Source organism: Canis lupus, chromosome 15 (assembly GCF_048164855.1).
Source record: "Canis lupus baileyi chromosome 15, mCanLup2.hap1, whole genome shotgun sequence".
Lineage (NCBI taxonomy): Eukaryota > Metazoa > Chordata > Mammalia > Carnivora > Canidae > Canis > Canis lupus.
The window spans coordinates 17,402,907-17,412,555 of NC_132852.1; the positions used below are offsets into that span (position 1 = coordinate 17,402,907).

The 9,649-nt window shown below is 36.4% G+C and overlaps 1 pseudogene; it reads right to left on the reverse strand.

Annotated features, from left to right (window-relative positions):
• Positions 1-6,380: 6,380 nt before the first annotated feature.
• On the reverse strand, positions 6,381-6,872 carry LOC140605485 (ATP synthase subunit d, mitochondrial pseudogene; annotated as a pseudogene).
• Positions 6,873-9,649: the final 2,777 nt, after the last annotated feature.

The following is a 9,649-nucleotide window of genomic DNA, read 5'->3' on the forward strand; positions in this document are numbered from 1 at the left end:
ATAAGTCAGAGAAAGACAAATACCATATGATTTCACTCATATGTGGAATTTAAGAAACAAAACAAATGAACAAAGAAAAAAGGGGAAACAAAAAAAAAAACCAGACTTTTAACTATAGAGAACAAACTGGTGGTTACCAGACTGGAGGTGGGTGGAGGGATGGGTGCACTAGGCGAAGGGAATAAAGAGTACATTTACTGGATGAGCACCAGGTGATGTGTGAAAAGTGTTGAATTGCTGTATTGCACACCTGAAACTAATATAACATTGTGTGTTAATGGTACTGGAATTAAAAAAAAAAGAATTATTATTTTCATTCATCTTTTAAATGGATTTTACAATGTTCACTTGTAATTAGTCATTTATCTCCAGGAATAAGGATTATAACTATTCAAAAAGATCTCTTTAATAAATTCTGCAAATTGACTTCCATAAACTCAAAAGCTAGCAGGAGTAGAGGTCATTTCAATAGAATTTGTCTGCCATAAACCTATTTTGTTGTTCATAATAAAGTAATTGAGATAGCATCCTCTAAGTTAAGTGATTTTCTCTTTTCTGGGTACAATTTTTTTAGAGAAAAATCTATGACTTTAATGTTTGGGTGCACAAAGTATGTAACTGTATAATTATCTAATTTGGCTCATTAGGTGTTATTTTAAAGCTTATACTTGGCTTATACCTGGCTATAACTTGGATACCCTGAGAAGAATCTAGTATTATAGTTGGAAACTGGCTTAAGAATATACATATATAATTTTAAATATATATATTTTTACATATTTTACATGTTTTTAAATATTTATTTTTAGGGACACTGGGATGGTTCAGTCAGTTATGCATCCAACTCTTGATTTCTTCTCAGGTTGTGATCTCAAGGTCCTGGGATCTAGCCCTGTGTTGGGCTCCATGTTCAGCGGGGAGTCAGCTTGAGGATTCTCTCTCTGTCTCTGCCCCTCACCCCCATCCTCTCTCACTCTCTCAAATAAATAAATAAATAAATAAAATTTTAAAATACATGTATATATATATATATATATATATATATATATATATAATTTAAGTTCTAAACTCAATCAACTTGGTACTTGATGGGATGAGCAATGGGTGTTATACTATATGTTGGCAAATTGAATTTAAATTAAAAAAATGTAAAAAAAGATAAACTCAGTCCAATTTTACCTAAATAATTTTTTGAAAAGCTATTACTTCGATTCATCCTAGGCCCTATTCCCATCCCTAGACTGAGGAAAGACTTACTTATTCCCCCTGAATAGTACCCACATGGGGGAAACTACAGAGCCCAGGTGCCTCATTTGTATGACTTCATCCTAAAATTACCACATGTTCACCCCCGGAGAGGTAACAATATGTTTCTAAAATACTATGCAGATTAAAAGAAAGCTTTCAGGGAAAGAAATGAATAAAATATCAAGCCAAAGTGCATGGGTTCCAGGTGTACATCCAAGATGGCTTTTGACAGATGTAAATATTTCCTGAGAAATTTCCCTTGTTATGATATGTATCTTAAGGTCATTTGTGCAACACAAATGCCAGTAAGTAAGGCAGTAAAAAAAGAGAATTCCACCTGGATTTTAGCCTCAACTCCAACATTTACTACCTGGTGACTTTGGACAAGTCATAACATCTGTTCAACTTTCTTTACCTCTAAGGATGCTTCTTTCTTGAGGTGGTGGCCAAAAACATATAAGACAATATACTTGGAAATACCTGACACATAAATATCTGTTAAAACTTACTAATAAAAGCATAAAACTTTGTCAATAATTTAGTGATTATTAGTTCTATCTTTGATTGCCAATAATTTATTTCAGCCAGTTTGACTGTAAGAGTATGGGATTTCTTTTTTGAGGGGCTGTATCAGTATTCCATATTGATGATTTGGGAAAAATTATAAATAGTTTTGCTTTCAAAATGTGGAATCATGGAAACTAAGAAGTGTTAGGCCATGTCAGGCTTTTTCCAAGTGGAGCTTTTCCCTGGTCCAATTTTCATTGAAGATGGGGATTTATCAATTTACTCCCAAGTTGTGGGATGTTTTACTTCCTGGAAAATTTTCATATTAAGTCATCATTTGATCTGTGTTCACTTGGAAGTATGGCCATGTCTGAATCTGGTCAGAGTATAAACTTTGACCAACACACTGAGACTTCTGGATAAGACAGCAAACTATTATGGAAGTTGGCTCGTCCCTAGCTCAATCAGGAAACACTATGCAAGCAACCAGAAGAATGACTGAAAACAGAATCAGTACAACTGGTGGTAACAAAGGATATGAGGGCCTTTTTCAGAGAAGTGAATCACAGTCCACACCTGAAGAGCTGTCACTACCTAGGGGCTGCTGAGAAGGAGCTTTCTAATTGCCCTTATCTCTTTATTCTACATTGGCCCAGATAAATCACTGTTTCCCCTAATAATGCTTTGCAGGGAGGGGACATAGCAGCCCTTGTCGGCACCAATGGATGAGGCAGGTGACATGAGAATGGAGGAAAGAGCACTGTTAGCTTCCACTGAAAGAGAAGAGTCTGGCTTCTTCTGATTGCTTAATAGGCAAGATAATTACAACAGATGGAAGCAGTATCCAGAAAAAACCCAATGTATATGAGGACAGAATGAGGAGTTCAGTGATGGGCAGGATTGGGTCCTTTGTGGAAATAAATGCTTCCAGTTTTGCAATAGTAGTGGCTCTTCTTTCTAAGTCATTTCTGTACCTCCTGAATATACTTGGAGGAGAGCATATGCCAGGTTTAAAGTTTCATCCAGACTCCCACCAGTACCAGCTAAGGTAACCAGTAGTCTAAAAGAATTTGAGAACACAGGAAGAGTGCCCACAGAACAAGGGCAAAAAGATATCTGAGGAGGAGTACTAGCTCTTTAAGAGAAACATAGGTACTGAAGGACCTTATCAGAGGGAGTTGAATTAATGGCCCAGATAAAACAAGAATGTAAAGTCAGTAATATAAATATCTTCAGAGAGGAGGAGATACTACAAACATGAAGAACAATCTGTGAAGAAGAAGGATCAAATGGAGATAAGAAAAAAAAAACATATAATAGCAGAATGGATATAGCTAAAGAATAAATCAGTGAGATCAAAGATCTGGTAACAGAATTTTTCCTGGAACATTCAATAAGAGGACAGAGAGATGGAAAATATCTAAGAAAATGTAAAATATATAGAGAGGATAGAAATAAAAAGGTCAACTTTAGTAACGGACAAAATACAATTTAAGCATTTAAACTCTATAAGTAAAAGATGAATATTATTAATATCAGAAAAAGAAATAGTAGGTCAAAAATAAAGTATCAGAAAAAGAAATAGTAGATCAAAAATAAAGTGACAGAAAAATATACACATGTACGCATATTATGAAGAAAGATACATTATGAGGGAAAAATAGCTAAATAAACAATTGGAGTTGGTAACACACTTTTGAGAAGACAAGCTGATCAAGAAGACAAAAAATTAAAAGAGAAAAGATTTAGAAGAACTGGAAAAACTCTGTGATTGATAAACCTACACCAACAGATGTACATAGAATTTTGTACTTCAAAACCATAGAATGTACATTCTTGCTGCATGCACATAAATATTTATAAATGAAGTCTCAAACTCTGTACAATCAAAACCATAAACTTAGGGATCAATAACCAAAAGATAACTTTAAAATGCATTCAGACAACCTTATGTAATATAGATATCAAAGTATGACAAAAATAGATCATGAACAACAGAATGGCTAAAAATTTGAAAACTATGATGAAATAGATGAATTCTCAAGTTTTATATAAAATCAAGACTTAAAAAAATAAATAAAAACTTGCATAAGACAATTATCAGGGAAGAAATTAAAATGTAATCAAATAACTCTCTCCACCAAAAGAGTTCCAAGACCAAGTAGTTTGAAATTCTAAATAGTTTGCATTCTAAGTAAAAGTTAAGTAACTCTCAAGGAACAGATCTCTATCTTATACAACAAAAAGCTTCTAAGCTCAATTAAACTAAAAACATATTAAAAATTCACAATAAATGAATATATTTTTTCCCAAAGAATATAATATTTCAATTATAAGTGATTCTATTAAAGTAAATAACCTTCAGCAATGATCATACCTACCAGAAAAGCTTTAGTTGTATAGCCTTTAAAAATGGAAAAAGGAAAAAAAATATTTCTCCTATTATTGTGGATTTTTAACATATTGGAGGTGTTAGGTAATGCAAGGAAATAAGAAAAACAAATAACATGTATAAGAGACAGAAGGAATGCAACGACAATCTCATTTATTTGCAGATGATAGGAGTCTCTAACTAGAAAACCAAGCAAAAGCAATAGAGAAGTTTAGAAGTGATAATATAGCAAAACTGTTACAACACAGGATAGAAATTGAACACCGATAAAAAATACATTTATTATTATTATTATTTTTAATTTTTATTTATTTATGATAGTCACACACACACACACACAGAGGCAGAGACATAGGCAGAGGGAGAAGCAGGCTCCATGCACCAGGAGCCCGACGTGGGATTCGATCCCGGGTCTGCAGGATCATCCCTGGGCGCTAAACCGCTGCGCCACCCAGGGATCCCAATAAATTTATTATTTAAAAAAAAAAAACACAGGATAGACATCTCGAATTGGCAGCATTTTTAAATATCAAAATATGAAAATATAATAAAAATAAAATTATTCACAGTAACAACATTTCTAAAAGTATTCAGGAGTTAGCAGAAATAAAGAACTCAATCTTTTCTATAGTTTCGGAATTGGAGCAAGGAACAGAGTGATTCTAGTTAGTAGCTTTTCAAAGAATTATTTAAGCAAAGTTTAACTGAGCTTAGAATTCAAGAAAATATTTTCTTAAATCCATTTCCAGCGAGAATACCAGATTCTTCTCAGTTCATCCAAGTCATAATCAGGTAATATATGAGTTAGAGTAGTGCCCAAGGAGAAGTGTCATAAAACACCCAATTGATTGCCAAGTTCTATAGGCAATAGGGTAGGCAGCCTCTAAAATGGCTCTCCAAGGAACCCTGCCTCCTAGTAATAATCAGGGCTTCACGTAATTCTCTCATGTTGGGTGTGGACTGGACCTAGTGCCTGTCTTCTAACACACAGAATATGACAAAGGTTATGGCATATCACCCTAAGAGGAGTTTACAAAGAAACTCTGGTTTTCATCTTGCTTCCCTTCTCTCTCTTGCTCTTGCTGTCTTCCTGTGAGGGGAACCAGGTGTTATGCTTTGAGCAGCACTAAGGAAAGGCCCAAGTGGCAAGGAACCAAAGGAGGCCTTTGGCAACAACCAGAGAGAAGCAGAATCCTGCCAGCAGTCATGTGAGCCTGAAAGCCAGTCCTCCCCCAAGTTGAGTTGAGCCTTTCGGCAGGACTGCGGGCATTGCTGGCAGAAGGTGGCCGTTGCCTTGTGAGGGAGATCTTGGGGAAGAGAGTCAGCTGAGCCACACCTGGATTCCTGATTCACAGAAACTATGAGCTAATATAGGTTTGCTGTTTTGAGCTGCTAACTTTGGTGTAGTTTGCTATGTAGTAATAGATAGGGAACGCAGACAATTATCTATAATAAATAATTAGCTAAAGAATGTGATTCAAAAGGAGAACTATGATTTACTTACTTGGTGTCCTTATGGGCTGGATAAATAACAAAAAGAACAAACCAAAACTGTAGTCATATTTCCATTAAGGCCTGGGAATCATTGGGCCTACATGGTACAAAACTGTGTCACGAGACATGGCAGATGCAGCAGATTGACTCATTTAACACTCATTTGAAGGCCGTCATATCTTGTCTCTTGCACCAGGGCGCTGAAGGCAAATAGTGAAGGTCCAGCTTTCCTTCCAGCTTAAAGCGATCACGAACATAGTTCTAGAGAATAGCACAGAGACAGAAGCTTCCCAAGAGAGTTTCATTTTTCAGATTAAAAAGCAAATGCTTCCAGGAAGTGGCTTTCACCTTACTCCTTGCTTTGAATATTAAAGTGATATTTAGAAGTGTAGGGCGTCTTGCAACCATGGTCATAGGGAGAAAAACCCACAAGCTAAAAATGCGAAGCAGGAATCTGGAAGGTTCTTGGTTCCTAATGGCATTGTTGAAGTGAAGGACTAGGTTAAACTCTTTGTTGGTGTATCGAATATTTGACTTGTCATTTAAGCCACTGGGGTCCGGTTTGCTGCTATTCATAGCTGAGTGTATTCTTTCACTAAAATAGAATAATTTTAGATTCTCATATCAAAATTCCCTTAATTTATTATTTTTAAAATTATTATTATTTTTTTTTCACATCATTATTTTTAATGTCCAGCATTTATAATATGAGGGCCAGGGCTTTCACCCCAACTCAAGTTTATAAATTTTCGATTGGCTTGTGAGGCCAATAGGGATACTTCTTGTCTAATTAGGTTTCTGGGAAGACTTCATTCAGGTCCTCAATCTGATCAAATGGAATTATGTTCTTCATCTTCTCCAGCTCTTTTTCATATTCTTCCATCCTGGCCTTTGAGAGAGAGAGAAAAAAAAACAAAAAAAACTCAGCACAGCTTTTCACATCTTCTTTTTCCTCAGCATCCACCTGGACAGTGTATTTATACTCTGGCACAGGAAGCTTCAGGGCATTAAACTTCTTCTCAAAGTCATCTACCAAGCCAGCCTTTGTCACATTGGCCTTGTAGGAAGCCTAGGTGATAGCAGGTGATTTTTCAGGAAGAGTAGCCAACCTGGAGGTAAGCATCTCATTCCAGGATTTCAGGGAGTTGACAATGGCCTTCTGGTTTCGGGGTATGACCTCCCCAAAAGCTACCCAGTCAATGGTTTTTAGAGCAAATTTTCGCCCAGCCATCTTGAGATCTTTCACCAACCCCAGCGGCCCACCAAAATTTCCTTAATTTAAATCAGATACTTTGAGAAAGTCATAAATTCCCTCAGTTTATGTCAGTACTGGTTAAAATGAGAACGTCATGAATGTTCATTCCAGGTACCATTTTTATTTTAGTAGAAATTGAAGAAAAACAAGGTTATGAAAAAACCAGTCAGAGTACCAAAGACCTAAATCTTCCTTTGGCGTTGGTTTGCTGGGGGAAGATCCAGTGAATCTGGACTAAACTGTACCCAATTCCAGGAAGTTTCAAGCTCAACTCTGGTATCTAATAGCCCAAAAGGGGTCCTCTTTTATTACCGTATTTAACTTCAGGGATTATTCCAGGGTTATTAAATGGAATTCCTATGACAGCCTGAAATCTGGTGTTAGCATGAGACCAATCTATTCAATATAATGAATCTAGCCCTATTTTACCAGTTTCTTTTGGTTCCTAAGAAATATATGTAAGTTATAAGTGTAGCGTACCATCTAGGAAATAGTACACTAATGGTCTAAAAGCCCAATAAATCTCCCCGTTTTACTCTGGGTACTTTGTGGCTAGAAATAGAAACCAACTTTGGCTGGTTTAAACAAGAAAGTATTTTATTAAGGATGTTGGGTAATTCATAAAATCATCAGAATAGCTGGAGAATGAGACATGAGGAATATGGGCAGGCACCAAGGGCAGGCAGATCATGGCCACAGCCAAACTTCCATCTGGGACAGTCTGGCAGGAATGTTTTTCCCTTGTTGTGAAGGGACAAAGGAGGTCAGTGCTGGTCCTGGATAGTGAGTGCCGCAAACACAAGCTCCAGTCACTATCCTGCCTCCCTTGTCTTGGGAAGAGAAAAGGGCTTACTAGGGCCTCCAGATCAGAATTTTCCTTTGACCTAGCTTCTTTGCCCACTTGTTCCAAGCTTGTGGATCTCAGTGTCTGTGGGAAGTTAGCAAGGAGATTAAATTAAAATTTAAAGAAATGATAGTTGGGCAAAATGTAGTACTTACTAGGTTCCGAAGGATTGATTTCTAACTTACTCTCTTACCATCAGATTATTTTATTAAATAACGGATGGTGCTACAATGCAGCCAACTAAGTAATTTTTAAAAATTGTGACAAATGAGTGGTTGTTGAGTTATTAAATGAGATAACGATTGCTGGACATCTTGGTGTATGACACACATACAGCAAGAATCTAAAATGAGACTCTGGTGTGTATATTGGAGTCATTTGGCTTTGGGTATAGGGCTGACACAGGAAAAGTAAATCAATAGCTTTTTCCTCTATCCTGTTTCAGGCAACTCTGTCAGAGGAGTCTTAAAAAATCCCGTGGTGATTGGGCATCCAGGCCTTATTTTTTAAAAAATACAATTTAGATTACCCAATACCTTTGCATTGGTCTTTTATACAGTTCAGTGTCTTTGGCAAATTACTTATACTTTTAGATTTACTTCCTTTTTCATTAATTTTGATTTATTTATTTCAGTTTCCATCACCTCATTTAACTCTGTTCTCATGATATTCTGAGTAATAATTCACTGTTGTAATTGTCATCCAGGATTAATCCTGTTTGTACTGGAGAGTTACAAAAGTTCCTACCAGAGGAGATTCTTTACCAAGTTTGCATTATTCATGTGTAAAGCAAATACACAAATGTTAAGAGTTGGAAAGAAAGAAAACCAAGAATTTGATCTAAAGACAGATGGCCTGGAAGATTTTTGGTGTCAGATCTGAACTCTAATCAGTCAAAGAGAGATATTTGCAGAACTGGGTGGTCAAAATGGCATCCCAAGAATTTTCACACTTTACTCTTCAATAGGAGAGCCTAAAACTCAGTTCAAAGAAATGCTCACCCTCGAGCATTTTTATGCAAAATGATGAACTTTAGAGGAAAATTAGAAACAGCCAGATTCTGAGAATTATACACAATGATCTAACTGTGGCATGATCATTATTTGTGTTAATACTACTAAATGTTTTGGGGAATTTTGTTTGATTACAATCAGGATTCTTTCTTTTCTCAATGACTAGATCAGGAACTGTTGACATATGTTCCCGCGGTGCTCCTTCACTGTGCTTATAACATATATAATTTTTTATTGTTTGTCCTCTGCACTAATATTTGTTTCAGAGGACAGGAATTGGGTCAACTCTGTTGTTTTTGTGTTCCTGTCATGTACTAAATGTGTTCTTGACACGTAGTATGTCCTTCATTATTTATTGATTGATAAATAGGCAAATAGGACCATGGAGGCAAATGAATTATATTCAGAAATTACATCCTGAAGATATCCCCAGAGAATACAAGGCAGAGAGAAGGGTACATATTGTAGTTAACTCTGTCTCATTTCTTGACTCCTTAATGCTCCTGCTAGCCTGGACTCAGTTCCAACTTTCTATGTCTGGCTTGTGATTGTCCACTGCTAGTTTGGAAAGGATTAATGCTTGTGTTCAACCGACTTTCCATAAATATTTATTTTCAGATATTGTTTATTGTTGACTGATCTGACAGTCTTGGCCACAGTCTTTTTTTAAAAAAGATTTTATTTATTTATTTGTGTGTGCGTGTATGAGAGAGAGAGATTGAGTGGGCTGAGAGAGAAGCAGAGGGAGAAGGACAAGTGGACTCTGCGCTGAGCATGGACTCCTGAGACCGTGAGCTCCTGAGACCATGACCTGAGCTGAAATCAAGAGTTGGGCACCTAACTGACTGAGCCACGCAGGTATCCGTTGGCTGCAACATCTTAAGTAGAATTGGGCA